The sequence below is a fragment of the Hylaeus volcanicus genome, chromosome 6 (assembly GCF_026283585.1).
Source record: "Hylaeus volcanicus isolate JK05 chromosome 6, UHH_iyHylVolc1.0_haploid, whole genome shotgun sequence".
NCBI classification, from domain to species: domain Eukaryota; kingdom Metazoa; phylum Arthropoda; class Insecta; order Hymenoptera; family Colletidae; genus Hylaeus; species Hylaeus volcanicus.
The window spans coordinates 16,923,618-16,946,949 of NC_071981.1; the positions used below are offsets into that span (position 1 = coordinate 16,923,618).

At 39.0% G+C, this 23,332-nt stretch overlaps 1 protein-coding gene across 3 annotated transcripts in view; it reads right to left on the reverse strand.

The window, feature by feature from the left end:
- LOC128877798 (dipeptidyl aminopeptidase-like protein 6) overlaps positions 1–23,332 on the reverse strand; it is a 140,614-nt gene that overhangs the window by 36,448 nt on the left and 80,834 nt on the right. The gene's annotated exons all lie outside the window — the stretch shown is intronic.

The window sequence follows — 23,332 nt, forward strand, 5'->3', positions numbered from 1 at the left end:
CCATTTCATTTATTTATTCAGTTGGGCTTTTTATTGGACGTCGCCAAATGTTCCGTAGGTGGCCTTGTTTAGGTAGACTACCCCTGTATATGCACTAAAAATTTATTGCTTTTATGTATGCCTACTCACAAGTGTCATTGTGTCATCGAATTCTTGTAATCGTTTCATTTTAATAAACGACATTTGTATTTGCTCCGATGAGAAGATCTATCTATAAAAGAGTTTCCCTAATAGATCAAATAATATTTTAAACGATTGTTAGGTAACTGAAACCCTCTTCGTCTAAATCAATGGCTTAAATCGTTTGAGAACTGCGTTAAATTTAGTGTTTATTCTAGCGGTAATAACGAACAAAGACCCGATGACGATGCTCGATGTAACCGTGTTAATTCAGTCTAGTTGTTCACTAATTTCGTTGAGAGTTCTGCTGATTGATGAGGCCTGATTGCTCGGTTAACTATCCGAAGATTGAGTGCTTTGACTACTGACGGTATGAAACTAGAGTGCTTCTGTCGGTAGCCATCCTGACTACGCGTAGCTGAATCGCACTTTGAGCTCTCCTAGCAATTCCTCAACTATTAATTCCCAACTAAATATTGGAAACTTGGTTGCCACCGTGGTTTACTTCTAACAACTGATTAGTAGCCAATTAACAGACTAACTATTCTAACGATGCTTTAATAGATGAGTGCTTAAGACGATCTGTTATAGTTGGAAATTGAGGTCAGAACCTAACCACGAACATTGATGAATATTTTTGTGATACATGTTCAACGGTAAACTCTACTTGCACGTGAATTAGAATTGTACTTTTACGTTCTGTTATTTGTAAAAATTCATATTCACAATAGTTTCAGCATGTTAACAAGGATCAATTTTGTAAGAGCAAATAACTACCAGGATGAGATGTTTGATTTAAAAATCGAACCGGAAGCGGAGAATTTCCCCACTTTCGTTTCTTACTCTCACAAGCTTGAATTCCTTTAGCTCGAAACTTTTGATTCTCGAGTCTTGGACAAGTTCCTGGAAAAATAAGTAAAAAGTGTCGAAGCAAGCTCCGTTTCGTCGATGCTTGTATAAACGGAATAAAAAAGATCGTCGGAGTTCCCTTAATTGCCAAGTGATCGAGGAAAAATCAAAGAGCAGTTTCTAAAGAGTTGAACGTTCGAAGACAAGGCGAGCTGGTCGCAAGACTGCGAATAACAAAGAACTGTGAAAACTCAATCCGGCTTCCCAACCGGTAAGTTAAACACGGTAATGGGGAGTCGAAGCTACGAGCAAACCTTATTGTCCGTGTTCCAGGTGAGCTGATCGAACGGTCCGCTTCTGGAGCGATTGATATCGATTTCTGATTAGAGACCCATCAGCGCGGAGAAAGGTTAAGGACGTCTCTGATGAAATTGCATGGCAATTTGCTTGAGATGCTCGATCGGTTTTTTCCATTCATGTCTCGTTAAACGTGAGTGAGAAAATGTCAATATATTTTTAGCACCGTCTCATTTATAACTATTTCAAGGTATAACAATCTCGAATTTCCGCAAGTAGATTTTTCATTTTTTGAAATTTTAAATTCCGATCATTAGACCGTGGATATTTATGCATTTATCACAAGTGTAAATGTACAAGATTGTATAGAAATGTCCTTCATCTGTGTATACAAAAATATGAATTTACAAAAACATTTGTTAAACGAAAATATTTTTGTTCTATTATTATTAACTATCCTGTAAAGTCATCATTCTTTAATGTAATCAATGCCTTCATTATTTCTGATATATCGTGATATCGTGAACTCTAAACGAATTTTTTGCTGGAATCAGCGGTAAGATCGTGCAAATCACCCCCCGGAAGACGCGAACAAAGAGTAATTACGAATTCCGCGCGGAATTAAACCTGAATAAGGGATTACATTCGCCCTGGTTGTCCGTCTATTCCTATGAATAATTTAATTAAAGTCTAAATTCCCCGTCGGTAACGCAGACAGCGAGCCATTAGTTTATTTTAGATTTAAATTTCAAATGGCGGCCACAGAGGCCTCGCGCGGCGAACATGCAAATTGAAAATACATATGAAGCAGTGCATCGTTCGCGGCATGGGAGTAGCTAACAGACAAATTACCTGGCAATTAACGACAGTATCGATTTTTAACGCAGTTTCCTTTCATTCTTGCATAACGTGTGAGTCACTTCTGTACGATTCTCATCAACTTAACATATATACGCTTAACTACTAATCGTTCGGTCTGGAATCTTGAGTGAATTTCAGAGTTCCTTCTGGTAGCAACTATATGTATGTTACGCTTAATCTATTACTACGCGGTTGAAGTACTGCGCGAAATCTTGGAAACTTAGGAGCACTTTCTGAGTAGTTACGTTTGCGAAGTGGCTGCCGCAGATTTTGAAGAAACTTGATGTGCTTGGGAAAATGCTTGAGTTACATCATTAGACAGCAGTGCTTTCCAATTGGTAGAAACGGGAGATAGACAAGATACTAAAATCAATTTAAGATTCTGAATTCAATTTTTGAGATTTTTCGGGCATGGAATTTAGGAGGCTATTATCGTACACGATAAGGAAAAAAAGATTTACTTTTTAAGAGTTTTAGAATTACTTTTTTTGAATGTCAAAAAGACTGGCATTCGTTAATTATTTATTATATAAAATAAAAATTCCTGAAAGGAAAATGATTTTTTCTTTCGTCCATACGATAACAACCCCTTAACAGATAATTAAAATCCATCACACAAATTTAACAACCCATCGAGATAGCTTAGATAAATTAAATTTCTCAGTAACATAAAAGTATATGCAAATTTCGCCAACCAAGTGTTCGATAAGCTGGTTGTTCCGTTTAAATTGAAATTCACAGGCGGTAGTAGAAGTTCCATGCGATAATTGGTAGCAACAGTTAAATCGTTGTTCCGCAATATAGTTTTCTATAAATACAATCGCGAGAATTTAAATTCCCGGGACAGCGTAGCCGTGAAAAACTCTGAAACGAGAGAAGAATTCAGAGTTCACGGGAGGTTCCCCTTCCCACCGTGGTACTCGTGCTTCGCACCCTTTGCATACCTTTTACCTCCCCTATAAATTCCTGCCGACTGGTTCGGTAGTTCGTTATCACGATCTACGCTTTGGTTGCTTCCACGTTTAATAGTACGCCCGGTGAACTTGCGCGATACTGTATAAATATTTGCTACGTGCTGGCGAGACTTTGTGATCTAGTATGATCCCTTTGACGACTACCAGAGATGTAGACTTTATTCTTAAACTCTGTATTAACCCTTGGTTTACATTGTAATGTGCATTAACTCTTGGACATTAATTTTTTTAAAGTAATTATTAGTTCCAGGACTGTTAATAATTGCTTCCACGTGTTAATGTACGTCTTATTTATGCATGCCTATAAATAATTAAAGTTGAGCTTTGTTGACAAAAACAATGTAATAAAATTCACACAGTAGAATCACCGCTTTTCAATAGTAGACTCAGAAGTAGATCATTCTTCCTCCATTTCAAATTGTACACCGTTCAATGAATAAAAAACGTCAATAGACGCTTTACGGTCACATTTCGCCAGCCAATGCATTTTCACGTAATCGAATGTTACACGTTCATTGTTTATTGCGAACGATAAACGTAGAAGGTCTTGTATGCAAGCCACTGGAAACCTTATAATCCGGGCAGGCGCTTTTCTATCGTTCTTTTCCACCGATGGCTCGTAAAAGGAAATTGCATGAAAATACAGTTCACGTACGACCGCGTGCATCATTTCAGCTTCCCGTTCGGCTCGACGTGACGCGACCACGCAAAAACGCGAGATATCTTGCTCCATGGATTTCAATAGGCCTGCGGTTTTATGGCGACGACACGAAATTGCTGGTTGCATTTGATATTCTCCACCGTTGACAGAATTCCTGCCTCATGCTCCGCGGCAATTCGATATTTCATTACTCGGTGCACACTTATTTAACAACTCACGAGTGCTTTAAAATATTTAATTAGGTAATATTATATTATATAGTATTATAAAAATATTTAATTTTAATATTTAATTAGGTATTGCAATGTTTTCTTTAGAATTATAGAAATGCTGGGCTCGGATTCGTAGAATCCAAAATACTGATCTAAATTTTTATGATTCTTTAAATGTGGAATTTCATATGAGAAATTCTACTTATATTACTTTTGTAATAATTATATTCTAGTATTTAGAAAAGTAAAATATACACAAATCCAAATATACATCACCAGACAGTCAACACTGACGACCTCACGAGTAAAAATCATAGTCACTTGATAAATATTACTGTACCTCGCTGACATCGCTGTAATTCAAAATGGTGGTAAATCTATTTGCTAATACCAAAAAATGTACTTACAGTAATCGAATTCCAAATAATTTGGTACATATAGGGAATATTATTTCTTATTTCACCAGAAAAATTCGGTAGTACCTTGAAACATTTTTTCCGCAACGCCATTGCCAAGGAAGCGAGAGCTGAAATCAATGACCGCCTCGAGGCCAACTTCTGGCAACTTCTAACAGTATTATCCCCGATTTCACTGTCGGAGCGTCGAAGGTTCGTCTATTAAAACGTTTTCGAGTATTCTCGCTTTCGAAACTGAATCGCTTCATCATCCCCTGTCCCGGAATCCTCCATCGAGCAGGAGGGAGGTTGCTTTCGCGGAAAAGTTGGATAATGAGACAGTCGGCGGATGGACGAAAGGCTATTGCCCGGAGGAATCATTTAATTACATCACCAGGCTTCTTTTCGTTCGTCGGGAAGTCGATAAAGATGGGCGAGATTGGCATGGGACTCTTTGAAGTTTTCAACGGTCGAGAAGAACAAGATTCCTCCCCTCCCTCTTGAAGACGGATTAACCTTAATTAAAGTTTCGCCCCTTTTTTTCCCTTTACTTTGCTTTAAATACCGGTGTCGGGCTGTAAATTACCTATTCCAACTTTCCACGACGAATATCCGTTGGCGTTTTGTTTTACACTATCGATGGACACTTTTGGATTGAAGTTAATACTTTTACTGCTGCAACAGTGACTGTCTGTCCTACGTTTAATTTAAATTTGCAAATGTCAACCTGTTGAAGGAAAGTGGTACATATGCCTTCGTTTAGTTTCTAAATTATTTTAAATATCGTAACATAAAAGTAACTGCTGGTAATCTAACGCCAATCCTAATAAATTACTCCGTCAAGTAGGATTCTACGATTAATAACAACAGACGAAATGGTCGTGGTGCCGAGCAGTCCACGAGGACGAGGTAATGGAAAGAGGACGTTGTCCTCGTGAAAGGGTTACCACGTTACCTCCCTCTTGGGTCGTGACGTCAGAAGGGGTTGTGTTACGTCAGTAGTGCGGCAGACTGTGTGGACTCGGAAGTTCCATCGAGCAGAGGGTGAGGTCGGGTGAGAGAACGGGGGCTGCGAAAGGGGATGCAGGCGGTCCGTACGGTGGGGCAAGGGCTGACACGAAATAAGGTCGGCCACCCCGGATTTCATTCATCAGTCACAGTCCACGGTGGCTGAGCAAACTGGATTAATCCTCCGCAGTTGTCGGGCCTGTCTAAGCGACAAAACCGAAATCGGTATGCGCGGATCGATCCCAGAGGCGTTGGGTTCTACGTGTGCGCGAGATATCAAAATCGTTGCCTCTGAAAAAGCTGCGAACGATCAACCCCCTTCGTATCCGTGTGTTCGGCGTACAGAGAACATTCATGCCAGGGGTTAGCAAAAAGATGAAATTGTGAACCCAACTGGGATTTGGTGAATCGTTCAATTTTATCAGTTTCGGAGAGAGACATTTTTTCGATCTACACGAATTTTCTATTTTTTTCTTTTGCGTGGTATGGATAGCATTTTGACATGCGTAATTGATTTTTAACTGACTCCGGTTTTATGATTTTTGGAATTTATCGATGTAGAGATATGATGGATGACTATTTCTTTCATTTTGGTTTTTGTCAGTGAAACGAATATCAGAAGAAAAAAAACGTACTGAAAGAGCTTTTTATTCGTGTGATATATGAATCCTTCTCGTACGCGCCTTTTTAATACAAGGAGGATTTTTACTGTCATCATTCAATACAGGGATATAATTTCGAATACTTGCTGTTGCAGTAAGTACGTAAATAAAAAAAACTAATGAAATATTTAAAGAGTGCGTTGAAAAAATTTATTTTTCATTACAGTTAGCCTTTGTAACCTTGAATGATCTTCAACTGTAGGTCATTGAATTCGCCCTTGAAATGCTCTATCAGACCTTATATAATAAACTATATCCTAACTATATCTTATATAATTCTTCTTCGACACTTTTTTTTCTATCGCTAAAATAAGCGAATTATTCAGGTGGCCTGTTTTAAATCCCTCACCCTGTACAACCACCCTATGTAATTTTCACCCTATACAATTTTAGATCATTTTTTCACCGCAGTTTTTACGCCCTATAGTCGATCCAATTTTCGCCTCGGGGTAGAGAATCTGTTGAATCCAGGTCTTAGCACGGACCCAAGGTTTTTGCGTCACGCTTTCGTTAAATCGTCGCCAACAAAAACATTTACACTGGCCGTGGCAAAAACGAAAGCTTCTTACGGTAATCGAATTTTCACACAGCCCCCGCGTACAAGATCCCCGGCGATGTTTTTTTCGCTCGGGTCCTGTCCATTTTCTTTCACGTGCCAGGGATCCGGCGCCAAATTGGCTCGTTAAACATCTCTCGCGATGCATCTCGCGCGATGTCTGCCAGCCAAACCAACGCAAGGGTCGAGTGGTTAGTCGCCGATAATTGGCCGAGGTATCAGAAACTTTCTGCCAGGATGTGAGAATGTGGATGGAACATCGTAGACCGTAAGTGAAGTACGTTCTGGATTTACTTAAAATAGCACTTTTCGAGCTAACTTAGCGGAAGTGCAAGAATAAAAACGGATAAACCATCTGGAGTAGTTAGCCTTTAGGACTTGTCTGACCATAGCGACTCATTCTACTTCGTCCGAGAAATACATGCAGAATATTGATTTATTATTCGAAAATGTTGTGAATTTTTGTTTCATTTTGATATTGACGATATCAATTGGAGCAGAATAAAAGGTTGACGCGTTGTTCGTGTTTTGGTTGCTATTTGTCTTGGCCAGTTTAATTATTAAATGCAATCATCGTTGCACCTAATATCGTAGACTCTTTCGGCGAAGTAGAATGAGTCGTATCATGGCCAGACCAGTCCTACATTCGAAGAATACTGGCTTCGCTACCGTTCATTCTATTCCTATCTTTGCATTTCTGTCTTAATAGATTAAAATTTATCATTTCAAAGTAAAACCAAACGTAAATTTAAATATCATAAATAAAAAAGGAAAACAGAAATAGTGTTACGAATCGTTTAGTTAGAAGGAATGCAAGTGTAAACTTCAACTGGGTCTTTCGAAATTACTGGAACGGGTGTAATTTTTGCAATTTGCAACGTTTCAGTTGATTCATGTAGAGTTGAAATTGGATCAAAATAACCGTATTCGTGCGACGTAATATTTTTGCAAAAGCTTGAAGCGTCGACAGGCAGCGAAAATGAAAGCTGCGAAGCGCTCGTGTTTTGCAGAAATATTGGAGTTACGACGCCTCGTGTAAACGTAAAATGCGTCAGCTCGACGAACATAATGCGCAATATGCGCTCATAGATTTTCATATCGGACCATTTCGCGTCAGTTCCAACGTCCATTTTTCGATCAATCATAGTCATTTTCACTCGTTCCTTTTCCTATACGATAGCAGCGGTAAAATCGTACCCAATAAACACGATTACGAAGCTATCCAAATGTGTAAAATAACTTGCATCAAATATTGCTTAATTGCAGGCATATTAATCCAAGATTTTACGTATTTATTATAAGCCTAAATTCTAATATTTATTATAATATTATTTATAATTTCTTCTTACTAAATAATAATTGAGTTACATACGAAATAGGTAGTAAATCTATGTCGGGGATAACGATTAGTTTTCCAGTAGATGAAGATGGAAATCTAGACCGATTACAATGGATTTTATGATACACTGGAAGATTACACGCCGCCATAATGGCGTTCCTGGAACTTCGATGCTCTTCAGCGACGTATCGCGTTTTCGACACTAATGATTTATACTCCTGCAAAGAATGTCGCGTGGATGCTTGCCACAGTTCGCTGTATATTTCGCGATAATTTCGTTTCTGGCACGTTTCGGCCGATATATTTCCCCCTGTGCACCCTTGAATACATATTACCGCTATTTTGTAACTTCCAGCCATATAGCGAGTCGATGTTCGACCTTCTTAGCAACCATGCATGCTCATACAAAGCTCCAATACAGAAATTCAGCGATCAGTCGAAGATTTTGAAATAGTGCTCACCAAACTTGAACAATTTCAAAATTTCTGAAATATTATTTGGTAGAAATATCTAGAAAACCCCGAGCAATGAGAATATTAACAAGAAAAGTTTATCTTTTAACGCAGGATAAAGAGAGTACCTCCTTAATTGAGGATACAAGAAACAATTGGAAACAGGCCAATATCAAAGCCAGTACAATTTATTTTTTCCACGATTCATCCCACGAAATTGTACTTTATTCGTCGAATAATTCTCGCATGTTTACCTGGGAATTTCAGTATTCCAAAGTGCACGCGACATTGTTTATACCGCGCATTTCTTGATACACCTCTCCTTCCCTTCCCTGTCACGATCGCGTTCGCCGAATACGATTTCGTTTCACGGTATCGAGAAGTTATATCGGAAAGCAGAAGCGAGGTTAGCGTTGCGGATATTAAGGCGTTCGTATCTGCGGCTGGCTCGACTATGTATGAAGGTTATGCGATGAAGCCCGTCGTAATGTTGCTCGTGAAATTCGATAAATGTATATGAAACATTCATAGCCACATGAAACACTCGATAATTCCTATATTTGTTCCCCTTGAAATTGTTTATGAGCAGTCGGATCCTAAAATAACAAATTCAAGGTGTATCGAGATATGTCCGTAATTTCTTAAGTAGTTACAACATTAGATGAAACAATTAATAGAAAATTTTGTAAATCTACTTCATGAGATAATTTAATCGCAGAATAACGTAATGTAAATATACAGATTCTATTGTTCTTAAGTACTTGTTACATCGCCTAAGAGACTGTTGCATTTTTAGAAACATTTTCCTAACGAAACTAACGAGAGAATATTTTTACTTACAATTAGAGAAAGGAAGGCTTTCCTTTCTTTCACTTTGTTTTAACAAATCACATTTTTTCACAGAAAAACATATATTTCATTTCTTTTAGATTATTTCAAATACACGTTTTACATTTAGAATTGAATACTTGATTCGACCAAAATCTTTGCATTATTCCAACCGTTGGTTTACTAAGAAGTCAACAACGTTGTGCATAAAAATGCAACTGTCCGCCATACGTCACGGACGAATTGTCGTGATGTACTGTATGATACACAAACGTCACGTTTAAACGGGCCCCCATAATTTCGAGGGCAGCCGTCTAGTCGTTTCGCGAACGTTAGAAGTACTTTATCAGAGCACAAAAGCCGATTACAGCCTTCAGTAACTCAGCCGCTGCGAGTGCCGGCCTGCATAGATCTAAACGGTGTCGTTTCAGTTGCCGGAAGTTTTCACGAGCGAGCTCGTTTCGCCGTTTACGCGCCGGTTACTCGACACGAATGGAAGAGAATTCGAACAACAGGCCAACGCAAACAATTGTTTCCGCCTCTTATACGCGGTGTACTTTTCAATTGGTGTGCCGCTATTCGGAGAATATAACTCTATTTAGATTCAATTGAAATCTATCGAATTTGCTTGATAATGTTACTATAATAAAGATTTATAATTTAGTCGTAACAAGGGGTAGTTGATTTGATGTTTCGACTTTGAGCATTGAGTTATTTTCTGAATCTGAAATATTAGGTTTAATTTGATAAATTTATTAAGTGTTAAGTGTCTCTTCCATTTATCGTGGGATACGAAGTTCTGTTTTTTCTTCTGAATTTACTAAAATTCATTTTCATTTTGAGTTTATTGCAATCCCTCGTTATTCTGAATTCATTGAATTTTCTATTTATTTTGAATTAACCAATATTCATTTTTATTCCAAGTTCGTTGAAATTCTTTTCTATTCTGGATTCATTGAAATCCATACTTATTCTAAATTCACTAAAATTCCTATCTATTCCGAACTCTCTAATGATATGGTAATGATATTCTATAATTAATTAACGCGTTTCCAAGCATTAAAGTAGCATCTCCCGAACAAAAACCATGCAGCAATATCAGATCTAAACTCTCTGCATTTCAAACTTTCCCATTAAATATCGAATAATAAGAGTAGTTGCACCCCTCAATAAAAAAGCGTTGAATTACTCGATACTTTCCAAGATACCCTAACACCCACCAGTCTTGATACTGAAACCCTTCTTCCAACGTGGCTACCAACCTCCCCCATCTCCCATAACCCCAAAGAGCGCCCTAATTAAAAGGAACACCACCGTCTCGACACCTTCATCGCGAACTTTTGCTCGCGAAATTACAAAAACTTTGCTCGCCCGGGACGGCAAGTCCGCCAAATCGGAATTTCATTGGCCAGATCGTCGGGACCCGCAGACAAGGGCCATAAATACCTGTCCACGAGGGAGGGAACGAAGTTAACTTCCATCCAGCCCACGCGATCCTTCTTCTTCCCCTAATCAATGTCCCGTCAGAGGTCCCTATCCGTGGACGCGCAGCGAAAACAAACTCATTCGTCCAACGCAGGAAAAGAGGTGTCCCGTGAAAAACGATGACGGATGCGACGCTGCACCAGCCAGCTTGCACGATCCTCGCAAATTTAATCCCCTTCGCCCGCGCAACGCTCGATGCTCGATCCCTCGCCCGTCCTTTTTCCCTGTCGCATTTCCTGACGAACGGATTCAACAGCCGCGTCAGCAATCGCAGTTTTACGGATCAAATCGCCACCATTGTGCCGCCTGTGGCGCTTAGAGTGCCATTAACCGACCTGTTGTGTGGAGGAGACCGTGGCCTGTCACCTGGTGTTACTGCTCTGGGTTGGTGAATCGGCTGGATGCATAGAGAGGACGTTTTCCATTCCCTATTCCGAGGATTTAGCAGTACTCCTTTTTGGATTGGACGTCCTTGTGACATTGGATTGTGTTGGATTACTTGGGCAGATTGTTAGTCGGTTGTTTGAGTGGAGGTGGCTTGAAGGACTCTATAGCTACTTTTGGGTACTTACGAGTCGTGTAGCTCAGCATTTGTTAAACTAGCATTTATTAACTAGCAAACTCTATATTTTGAAGGGGATAACTAAAATTTGGCGACTATCTTGTCGCTCCGAGGCACGTGATCAAAAGTAGACAAAGTTAGGTATAGGTCACCGGAACGCACGGTTGGCCTCTTCTGCATCATGCCGAACTCAGCTTGCCATTGGAAAATATTCGCTGGATTCTGGTTGTATCGACGACCGCAACGGGAGGGGTGGAATGATTGGAAAAGTTTACGTCGCCATGGTCGATAGCATCCACGGACGGACAGTAAGAGTTGCACGAGTTTTCTGGCATAAAGTATGACTTTACGATTCGAGGAGCGCGTCGACCTGGAGAGTAAGTTGAACGAATTTGTTTGTGGTAGAATTTACGTGTCATACGTTCACAGGATAGCAAGTTTTTAGACAAGTTGGGGAATGGTATTTGGGCTGGAGTTTGTGTCAATCGAGGCCAAATTAGTGGATTCGATGACATTATTACTTATTTGACGTGGGAGTAATCAAGTGGTTTTAATATTATTACGTTCTGATTTTCGTACTATTCTAAATTTGGAAAATGGTAGCACAGTTACGATGCGACCTTTTTTGTGTTTTATTCGTTTCTGTCCATAAGGGTTGTCCTCGGGCATGTTTACGAATTTATTTATCCACATCATCATTGGTTTCCATGTAATTTCGTTTGCTAATTAAATTGGATATGATACCATAATCAGAAGTAGGAAACCTTGAAAGTAAACGCTCTGATTATATTCCCAAGCAAGATAAAAATTCTTGTTTCATATTTTAATAACAATAGTATTTGACGTTTATGTAAATTAATTGCATATCGTTATTGTACGCTTTGGTGTAATTGTAATAGCATTAATTCGCTTAAACGTCAAATTCTATTGAATAAATTCCATTGCAAATTAGAACAGAAGAAATTGATATAATTCTTCTTAGATATAACATCTAAGTTAATTGTTATTGCGTATGTTATTGCATATGTTACAATTCTAACGTACTATAGACTGTTTGTTGTGACATTAGTTATCTGTCTCCTATTATCACAGAACAACAGGTACACGCTTCCAATCTTTCGAATAGAGATGCCAGCTGGCAAAGCGTTAAAGTGTTCGGGGAAGTGGTCCTGAGAGACCAACCGAGTTTGATTCGATCATAGACGACTTTGGAGCATAGGTCACCTGTACAGATGTGGTATTTAATTTCCTTCAGCTGTTTCAAACATAGGCTTTTATAGAATTTTCTTTAAAATATTTCTACTGGGTTTCTCCAAGTGGCATATGTCCTCACCATTTAAAAAAATCATTTTCTATTAAATTCTTTTCCATATTTTGAACCTACATCTAGATGGGTATTCAACTCTTCAAATAAGGCTCGTAGACGAGCTCTGTTCCATCAGTGATGACTAGCTGAGTGACTCGAGGTCATCAAGAAAGTCCATCGGTGACCAGAGGGTCGATCGTAAAACGGGGTGAGTTTATATCCTGCCATAAGAACAGGCGCCATCAAAAAGTTTTAAGGCCATGAGGGAAGTTCTTGGGTTCTGCACAGTGTCGCCAAAATTGGGAATTCAATTTGCGACAGCTCTTCCTGAATCGAAGGAAGCACCAATTTTGTTTGATAATTGATATTAGTCCGTTAGTTTTTCTTCCATCTCTATGAAATATGATGGTGGCTAGGCACTTATAGTCCAAACGTAGTTAGATTGCTTGTATGCAGACTAGATCGGTTCACAGCCATTCAGTATTTCCTCATTTTACAGGATGTGCAGATATATTAAAGGGTTTCCAGAAAGGGCTTCAGAATTTTCTTTACCGCCCCTTTCGAAAGATTCTGTTAGGTAAACGTTAATATTTCTCGACATGTACCAAGAATTGCCACTTTCCAACGTTGAATTCCGTCGACCTTAAGCTGGAAGAATTCGCAGCGATCGTTACAGAAAGTAGGTCTTCGTCGACAGGTAGGAAAATAATGAGCTTAGGTTCGTCAGCAACGATTACGTTTGAATTATCTGAATTCGTCTTCCGTGAGAAACGCGACACCCTCTCGGATCCCCAACTCTTCTCGAGGAGAAACATGGCGTCACGGGAGGAAAGACAGCCGCGACACTTAATTAATCTATAAAGCTTGTATTTTCATTACCGCCGTAAGTCTGGTTTAACTGCGTTGCTCGGTGGTGTTGGGTCCAATTACGAATTACGCTGGGCCATTCAATTAGCCTTTTGTTGCTTTGGCTCCTCGTAAATTCCAGCAGATGAGTATTCAACGATATTACAGAACGGTAAATATATTTTGAGGCCAGGCATGCTAACATGAATTCTGGGTACCAAGTTTCTCATTTAATTCCTTTGGTGAAAATGAAATATTTTTATTAAATTTGTTATTATATAATCAACCTGCAGAGATCTTCGAGTTGAAGAAACCGTTGCGGAAGAACAGAAACTTAAACTATATTTCTCATTTTAAATGTTGGAATGTGTATTTTAACATTTAAACATTTTAAACGTTACTGTATTTTTATATATCCTTGTATATCTTCATACATTTATACTTGTCACAAATGCATAAATATTGTCTAGTTATAAAGCATGAAGTTAATTGCATAATTGCAGAAGTGTCTGGCAAGTGGTTTCGATATTTAGATTGGTAAATGCATAACAATAGAGAAAAAAATGTCTATTTTTGCGAATTATTTGCTCTACTTATATCGAAATGACTGGTCCACCGTTAATTCTCTCTCAACTCCGTAAATTTAGGTAAAATCTGAGATCCGCCTAGTGTTTCGCTGGCTATTATCGAATTAATTTCCCGGGAATCCAGGACAGCCGTGAGTTCGCACAGTTTAATCGGTTTATTAATACGCAAAGCTACCTGTTGTTCCGTCCAGCGGCCATTCACAACCTTATCAATCGGATTAGTGTACGTAACACGCGAATCTCTGCCTGAGACATTGTTCGTTATCAGTTCAGCGTTATGATATTAGGGCTCAAAGCAAAATGGAGTTATGGGGACCTCGTTTAAAAAACAGTAAAAGGAAGAATATATTAGTCATTCCCAAAATTTTCTTCTCGTGCGTGAATTAATTTTGCGTGAATTTTTGCAAACAACTCATTGTGGGCACCACCCGTCAATTTTATGCTTCATATTTTCAATTATTCCGTAAATATTATTCTGAAACGAGAAATGTGCCAACGATAAAATAATTTCGAAATCGTTGGACTAGAGTACAATATGCAGCACATCCAACATCATTTGCGCCATTGGATTTGCACGATCCAGCAGGAGAATTTATTCCATTCGCCTCGCGAGACCCAGTCCAGCACAAAGTCCCGGTTTACCTGTCGCGGGAATTTTAATAAACGACCGACGCTTTCGCTCCGTGGAGATGCTTGCGCGCCCACCATGTCAGCCCCGGGTTAATTAAACCACCTACCATAAATTGCGCAGCCTGTACCAATAAGAGGGCAAGTGGGAGAGGAATGTCCGAGCCAGTGTAACGTTTCGCTCGAAATTACTGCAAATCGGGAGTAGGAAGCTTCAAAAAGTTTGCGTTTCTTTCTAAAGAAAAGAAGGGACCATTTTGAAGAGTGAAAAAGCAAAATTCAGAATGAATGAAACGGTAGAGGCAATTCCAGAATGAAAATTTTTTAACTCAAGTACTTTAGCTGCAAAGTCATGTAACTTGTTTGGAAACTAATGAAAAAAATGGATTATCCCCTTAATTAGTTGATACTGTTTCTGCAAGTATTTCATTGAAACTTTTCACCAATTATGATTTATGGTTCTCTTCACTGATAAGAATTAATTAAATTCGAATTGAACACACCGCGAGCACGCCTTGAGGATGTATTTTAGTAAACATATAAACCATAGGAAACACTCTGAAAGGTATCAAAGGCGTCGCGGATCACAGTAAGACGGATCAAATTCCGCGAATTGCGAGCTCGAAGGAACAGTTGCAACAAAGGCGCATCTTTGATAACGTCGAGGTACTTGGGGCACGCCAACCAAGCCTCCAATTTCCTCAGGTGTTCGATGCAGAAGTTACAGAAACGATGAGAATGCACAGGCTCCCACGCAAACGAGCATGTATGCTATTGTTTGTACCTCCGCCCCCGCGAATGCGGAGCAACAGAAAAGGGATATAATCTGATATCCACCGAGCGGTCTCGGCTGCCAGAAGAGGTTCATCTTTGTTCTTTTAAAGCCGCGGAAATCCTTTTTACGCGTCGTAAGAGCAGCTTTGTTGGAACGTGAAACTCCTCCGCGTTAGACCAAGTTTACACGATCGACATTCGAATGGTCTTTTTCTTTCCTATGAATGGGCTTCTCCACCGCTGTCGTTGAATAACCGTGTCGATGATACTAAAAGTTGTCTCGAGCCGCACTTTTTCACCATATTGTTATAGCCCAGATCGACGTGACGCGGAATGAGCGATATTGCACTCTGAGAATAGCTTCTTGAAGAGTTAGGAGACGTTCGCCAAATAAAGATGAGGCAGTAACGTATATGACAATGAATTTCATTGACAGTAGTTAGACTCAAGAGTTACTTAATATTGAGAGATGTGTTAATATTTATATACGACTAATCAGAAGGCAGGGATTATAAAATTAGAAATTTTTATTTGATAGTTATTGAATTCAAGACAAAATAAATTAAAATAGAAGTAGTATTACCAAGTGAAAATGTGGCAACTGTAAAAATTAATCTATTAACGCAGCTACCAAGTCAGTGGAAAGAATTTTCCAACGCCTCAGAAAATTTGCTTAACTCTGAATCTATTTGTCGAGTGTAACGGTGGGTCATTCCCCGCTGGAAAATTCGACGAAATTCATTGTATTTCACGCCATGGAATAAGCTATTCCTCCAAATACTGAAATTTCTGTCCGCGTCTCAGTTCCACTGGGAACGGAATCCAAAGCTCTTTCGCACGTCCCACGTTCCAGGATTAAATTTCACCAGGTTAAGAAGCCATAATTACGCGAACACGACGAAACGACCAGGAGTGAGCATCGTTCCCGTCGAGATACTCCGTTTGCTAGCCCGAGGGAGACTGCAAGGTCTGGTGGAAAAATAGGCCACCCTCCAAACTGAGAATTATACGCTTCACAGAGAAATCTGTTTCTCGTGAAATATTCCGTCTATAAAAGTTTTAGAGGCCCAATCAAACGTCTGTTAAAGTCCGATCCTAAAATCTGGGAGCATCTTCAGAAATATAAAAATTAATACTAAAGCTATCGACATTGTATCGGTACTTATTTCTACCTCGATCGGTTAAGGGGGTATTCTAGTCTAGAGCGTCAATTTTTAGTGTTTTCTCAGAATCTTCTTTTTCAAACTATAAGGAATTTACGCTATGCTTAGTATGAAAAAAAAGTAGAATAATCAGATTGTGAAAACCGTGGTTCGGACAATAAAGCCACATGTGCTAAAGATTCACTCCGAAGTGATTCGGTCAACTGGAGAACTCGAGATATCATGGCAACCATTTCCAAAAATATGGAAAATTTATATAAATTCAGACTGGTATAATGGGTGACATGGTCTATGTTTTTGGTCTGAAACACCGTTATGAATAAAAAACTAACCTAAACTTATGTAAATTTCATACGAACCTCAATTTCAAGTTGTAAACTGTGTTCATATCGTTATAATATGAGTAACACGAACGGATAAAGAAGTAGACTTCAAAGATTTATCTTTATTCTAAGGAACTTGGTGGGAATTCTACCTCAGTTTCTTCTAACCCTGGAGTAAAGAAGAGAATCTTAGGCCGCAAAAATCTGGCAAGATCGCCGAGACAAAAAATTTCCCCAAGGTCTACTACACCTTGGAAAAGAACGTCTATAAAATTTACCTTCTCCTTTTCGTTCGCAAAGAATGGAATCGGAAGAGTAGGTAGAGAATCGTTGCTGACGCTCGAAGACTCGACGATCACATTTAATGGAAACGCAAAGTGGGAAACGATTCAACCGAAAACCACGTGTATTCCGCGAATGATCGTCAGATTCCTAAAATAGACGTTTCTATAAAAAGTTCATGATAAATTGGAATTTCGTTAGCCAGAGTATTTTGAGCGTAGGAAACTTTCCTCGTTTCAGAGAGTTATTCAGTAATTTTTCTTCCCGACGTGCTTTACGATGCAAAATATTCCTTTGAACTGTATCATTACCGTTTCGCACAGAGCACAATGAATCACTGGATTCGTGCGCAGGAAGTTTATGCTATTACGAGCATGCAACTAGCTGTTACTGCGTTTTTCGCGAAAATAATAAGTAACAGCAAAAAATGGAGAAAAAAGAAGTTTTCTAGTTTTCTATGATCAATAAAATAGAATATATCGATTTTTTGTGCTTGCAATATTTGCTCACACATTCCGTTACATTCCATACGATTCCGTTTCGCTTCGCAACCATGTCTCACCATTACTCGTTAATTCTACTTGCACTGGTGCATCTAAGCACTAACGCGAGTGTAGCACCATCTTTCTTAATTCGTTTTAACTAATCAAACGAAAACGAAATCGATGGAAGGTATACGTCACTCTACTATCGTCGATGTGTTCTCCAGCACAAACACAAGTAGAAATAGTGACTAATGGCCAGACACGTTGGATTATTGGCACGCGTGCGCGAGAAGTATTTTAAATCGATTTCCCTGAAAATGAGAGCTCGTATAGAAAAATAATATTTTACATTTTTAGTTCATTTTTGGACGACGAACCATGCTAATCGGTTTTCGTCACTCATTCGTACCCAGCATGCAGAAATATATGCGGTTTATTCCTAGCTTTCTTATACAGTCATTATTAAATTATTTCTTATTCGTTTGTGTATATCTTGTTTTCGCTTATATTGATTTGATCGAATCTATTAACTAACTTCTTTATGTTCATGATATCGTTTTCGATTTTCAGATGGTCTTTATTGCTATCAAAATATCAGCTGTGTGGTTTGCTTTCAAGAATTATCTTTTATGTCTGGTACATAATTCAGTACAGTTTTTTTACGACCATGGTTAATTAACCGCCATTAAATTTAAATTCTATTTTCAAGCATATATCGTAGCGTATTAAAAAGAACTAATTAATCTATTTTCTGGCCAATGAGAATTTTATCACGAGCATCAAAACACGACTACTTACGAAACTATCTGATATTTATATATGACTTCCATTAGCTAACACGCTCACTGCGGTAGCTTTTTTCGTGGACTTTCAACTTTAACGGCACGGGTCAGTAACACGCCGCACCAGATTCTCGTATCTGAAGCTACGGGAAAAATTGCAACGTAAACGTTTCAATTGCACTCTCTAAATTTCGACAAGGATAGCAAAAAAATTACAGAGATATCCTCTGAGCGTGTAACGAACATTCGATAAAGTGTGACTCGCTCGGAACGAAATACGATTGAGGACATATGTAGGTTGTAACATGTGGAACCTACGTTAGCGATCGATAGTGGCCACAAAACCAATAAAAACGTATTTATATGAAACACGTCTGTTTGCATGACGTACATGAAATTGTAGAATATGGAAGAATAATTAAACATTACTGGGACAGTTCGTTTGGATTTTTTTTCTTATACAATGATAAATGTATATAATTTTAAATAAGGAACTTAAGAAAATATATTGTAAGGCTTTCCATCGAAATTGTTTATTTCGAACCAGCAGATATTTAAAACTACTCGCGTAATGACCACTCAAGCGTCGAAATCGAGCATGGATTTTTCCGCGTACTCGAGGCAAGCAACTATCCCTGTATCCCAAATAAATGGTAGGCGAAGTAACGAGCGAGGCTCGAGGATTGATCGTGGGGTAAATAACGAGACTTGCCACGGATTTCTATCCTTCTCCAGGCGGATCGATCCCACGGGAGATTAATCATCTTGGTTGCGAGCCAGCGCGTTGTTCGCTTTTATTTCTTCGGCGCGCGTATACGCGTCTGTTTTCGTTTCACCGTCTGGCCTCACAGGCGCTGGCTGGTCCCCGCGACGCGGATAATAATTTCGTTGCTGCTTACGACACTCGTAAATTAAAGGAACGTCGGCCGACAACGAGTTTCCCGCGGGGAATATTTTCTCGACGACCTTCGCGGTGTCGACTACGCGTTTATCTTTCGTTGGAAAAACTCTGCTCGCTCTCTGGATTCGAATATCGAGCGAACAGACGCAAACACACCTGGAAACGCGATTAAATCGCAACGTGGCTGCGGTCTTAAATAATTTTAAAGTAACCGAATCAACATAATTCAAGTTTTTCTTGTTGTACTTTCAAGTTTAGAACGGAACGGGAAGCGTAATTGCCTGAACAAGGATATTTGTGTGTATTCTAGTTTGGAATTGACCGTGTTATACAGAATGTTCGATAACTGCTGGTACAAGCAAAAAGGGGGTGATTTTACATGAAAAAGTAAGTCGAAAATGTAGAATAAACATTTTTCGTGCGAGGCTTTGATTTAGAGAAAATCGACTTTGAATTTTCGCCGAGTACGGGTGCACTTGATCACGTCTCGTTATGACGAAGTGTCGCGTATCGTATATTTTGTTTTCCACTTTGTTGTAAATAAATATGTTTTTTTGCTCGCAATTAAAATTGATAAATTTCTAAATAATTCATTCCGAAAACAGGTAGAGGTGTACTAAGATCCTTGAGGGACAACAAGGACAGACTAGTGGCAGAAAGAGGGTTTTGATGATGTATGAGTAGAAGTTCGTAATTTGCGTAAAAGTTAGTTGATTACATGGTAGCAAAAGTTGGGAAAAGTTGCGTGTTGTTGATAACGAACAGCGCTTTTGTTCGTCGGATCATCGAGGGAAGTTTGTGGAATTTGTTTAATCACAATCTTAATAAGGGACAAGTTTCCCATCTCCCGGTGGTTAAACGAAGTTAACTCGAATCTGTATACTTTTGCAATAAATTATTGACACACGCTGAAATCTAGGAGTTATCGAATTAGCGATTCTTAATTGGAAAACACGTGAATTTCGATGTCTCGCCACCTCCGATCGCGCGTATCACTTTAAAGTTAATAATTGTGGTTCACCGAGCATGTAGAATCCCCCAAATTACGCACTTCGCTAAATGAACTCCAGAGGTAATAAACACTCTCGTTTTCATCGTTTGATCGTTGATTATCCGACGATCAGCCCTTTCCGTAATTTCCCTCGCTATTATTATAATAACTCCCGCGTTGTTTGGTTTAACTTATAACATTTAATGAACTGCCATGGCACAGGTGCAATTTTATTGATACACCGTGCACCTGGTATCCACTTTGCAATAATTAGAATATAATTCGCTGTGTTTGAGGGTGGATTATGCGTATAATACCTTGAATTTGGCGGAGGCTAATATTACAGGTAACGTTAATTATTTTGTGATAGGTTTAATAACCACACAATGAATTAGTAACTAGAGATGGAGTAGATGTATGCTTTTTAATCATTATATGATGAATGCTGTGAGGCAATGAAATGGGTGGGTAGTAACAGAATAAATATGTCCCGTTAGACAGCTTGTCATGAGATATTTTTCAACATATTAATATCTATCGATTGGAACAATTAAAACTTAATCCGACATAATTAAACATTTAAGAGACACACAGTATCATTCAATGTTTGATTAAATATGAATAACAATTACGGTTCAGAATAAGTATTCATTCGAGACATTAATCGTGAGAAATTTGTCAATATCTTAATATCTATTTATTGGACCACCTTGCGTGTGCGCGAAGTCTGTACATTTTTTTGCGGAGGTCGAAAATTAATACTGGAGGCTTTCAAGGGAAACTCGTGTACGTGAATGAGATGATCAGATTTCCAGCTGGTTCTAACGAATGGGTGTTTTAATTAGACGGCAACCCTAGAGAGAATGAGTATATAATATATAGAAAAAGTTTCATGCTATCCTGTGTTGCCTAGTCACCACCAGAGGAATAGTAATTTAAGTTAGTGTCTTATTTTTTATTCATGATATGTCTTCTCTGAGATACAAAACTAAATATTTGGTTTTAAAATTTTCTTTTTAAATAAAAATATAGAAAATATGAGCAGGTTAACTAGTGTAATATAGTGTATGTAATAGGATACGTATTATTTTTCTTAAACAAGCTATTCTGTTGCTTTTGTCTATTCGGGACACGACATGAAAAATAGCCTGCATTAATAGTATGCATGATTTTGGGTGATTCGTTATTCCGAGGGACAGAGTAGTTACACTTGTAACTATTTTTACTGCGATGGGGCAAATGACTAGTTTTAAAGACACTTCTTTTAATTAAGTACAACATACAGAATGAAACAATTGTGTAGAATTCATATGTTGCATATAAAAACTGTATACAAAAATTTGAAAGCGGTTATTTGACCGATCGTGGTAGGTTCAGTGTCAATAAATACAGTATAACCCAATTTAGCCCACACTCCTGTCACCGTTGTACTGTAGCTCGATAAAATTCCACACCAGTCACATTCATCCGCTATCACGAAACAATGCCGTCGCGAGATCCGATCGACGTGCGCTCTTGTGGAACAAACCACCCCCAAAACTACCCCGAATCCGTCAAGTCACTCGCGCCCGACGTCTCCATACCCTATTCAAATCGTTTTCAAGCTAACAAATTAATCCTGGCGGTACGGCGGGACGTGCGTGAGGGAGGATGGGGTATCAAAGAATGCGTTCATCAATTGCTGTCGCGCGAGATTGAAACCAGCTTTGGAATTACTTCGAAGGCTTTGCACGTACGACCGAGCTGGAAGTTCGTCGCTTTGTAGGCGTTTAAGCAATTCGAATGTATCGGTCTTAAGTTTACTTCGCGGTCGTAGTATTCGTAAAATCTGATTTTGCTCGAGTAATCGAATAATTCTAGCAACCTACAAATACATCTATGAATTTTTGTCAAATGTGCTGTCACAGAAGGGCACACACAAAATTTCCCCTGTGCTAATCTCCTCCCTCCAAACAGTCCAAATAGTCCAAATAGTCCAAATAGTCCAAATAGTCCAAATAGTACTACAACAGACTTATTTATCGTCTTTTCGAGGCGAACGTAATAAATGGGGGATCGAGAGTACGAGCCCGCAGAGATACGAATCGAAGACCAACTTTCGAGCGAATGAGGGTATCGAAGAGCGTCTGGTCTGCCCGTGGAAAAGTGTTCTACTGGGAAACGTTGGAAGATGGAGGCTCTTCGTTGATTAGAGTGGTGATCTGATTCAAGAGGGACGACGTTTCATGGATCGCGGTGCTCTTCTTTTTTCCTCGCGACGATAGAGAAGATGTTTGGGATAAGCAAACGTCTGTTAGTCGAAGGAATCGATGTCGCAGCGACGAAAAGGATTGTCGTCGAAGAGCGAACGATTTTGCTTCTATTTTGAAAGGACCGTAACGAGCGGCGTGGGCGTAAATTACTCTGAAGGATGGGATTGATCGATGTTGTGTTTTGGTGGAACGGTAATTACGTGGCGAAGCGAGTCTTTGATGGACTATAGTAGTCTACATTTACTTAAGAAGAGTATTTTTTTATATTAGAAGAAAGAACTGGAAATAACTCACTATGTAAATTGATACATACACAGCTTTTTAAATGTAGTTCAGTGAGACATATCTTATTCTTTTACAGAATCACTCTCAAAATCGATGATAATAACAGTTGTGACGAATTTATTCCCATTTGTTCGCATTGTTGTTTGTTTTTATATACATATGTACATATATCATAAATGCATAAATATCCACAGTCCAGCTATTAGTATTTCAAAACATCCCTGTTCATTGAACATCGCTCTCCTTGCTTCTGCAAAATGCGATACTTCCTAAGCATACTGCTGTAACTCGCGTTCTCTTTCCACTATATCTTGAACACAACAAATTTACAGCTCCCGGTTCTTCCCGACGTAACGATCCAAGTCTTTAAATAAGATAGAAACCGAACACTCTCGAATGCTTAACTCCAATTCTCAGTCAGACGCTTCACGAGCAACCGGAACCCCCAACGAGGGCAGCACTTCAAA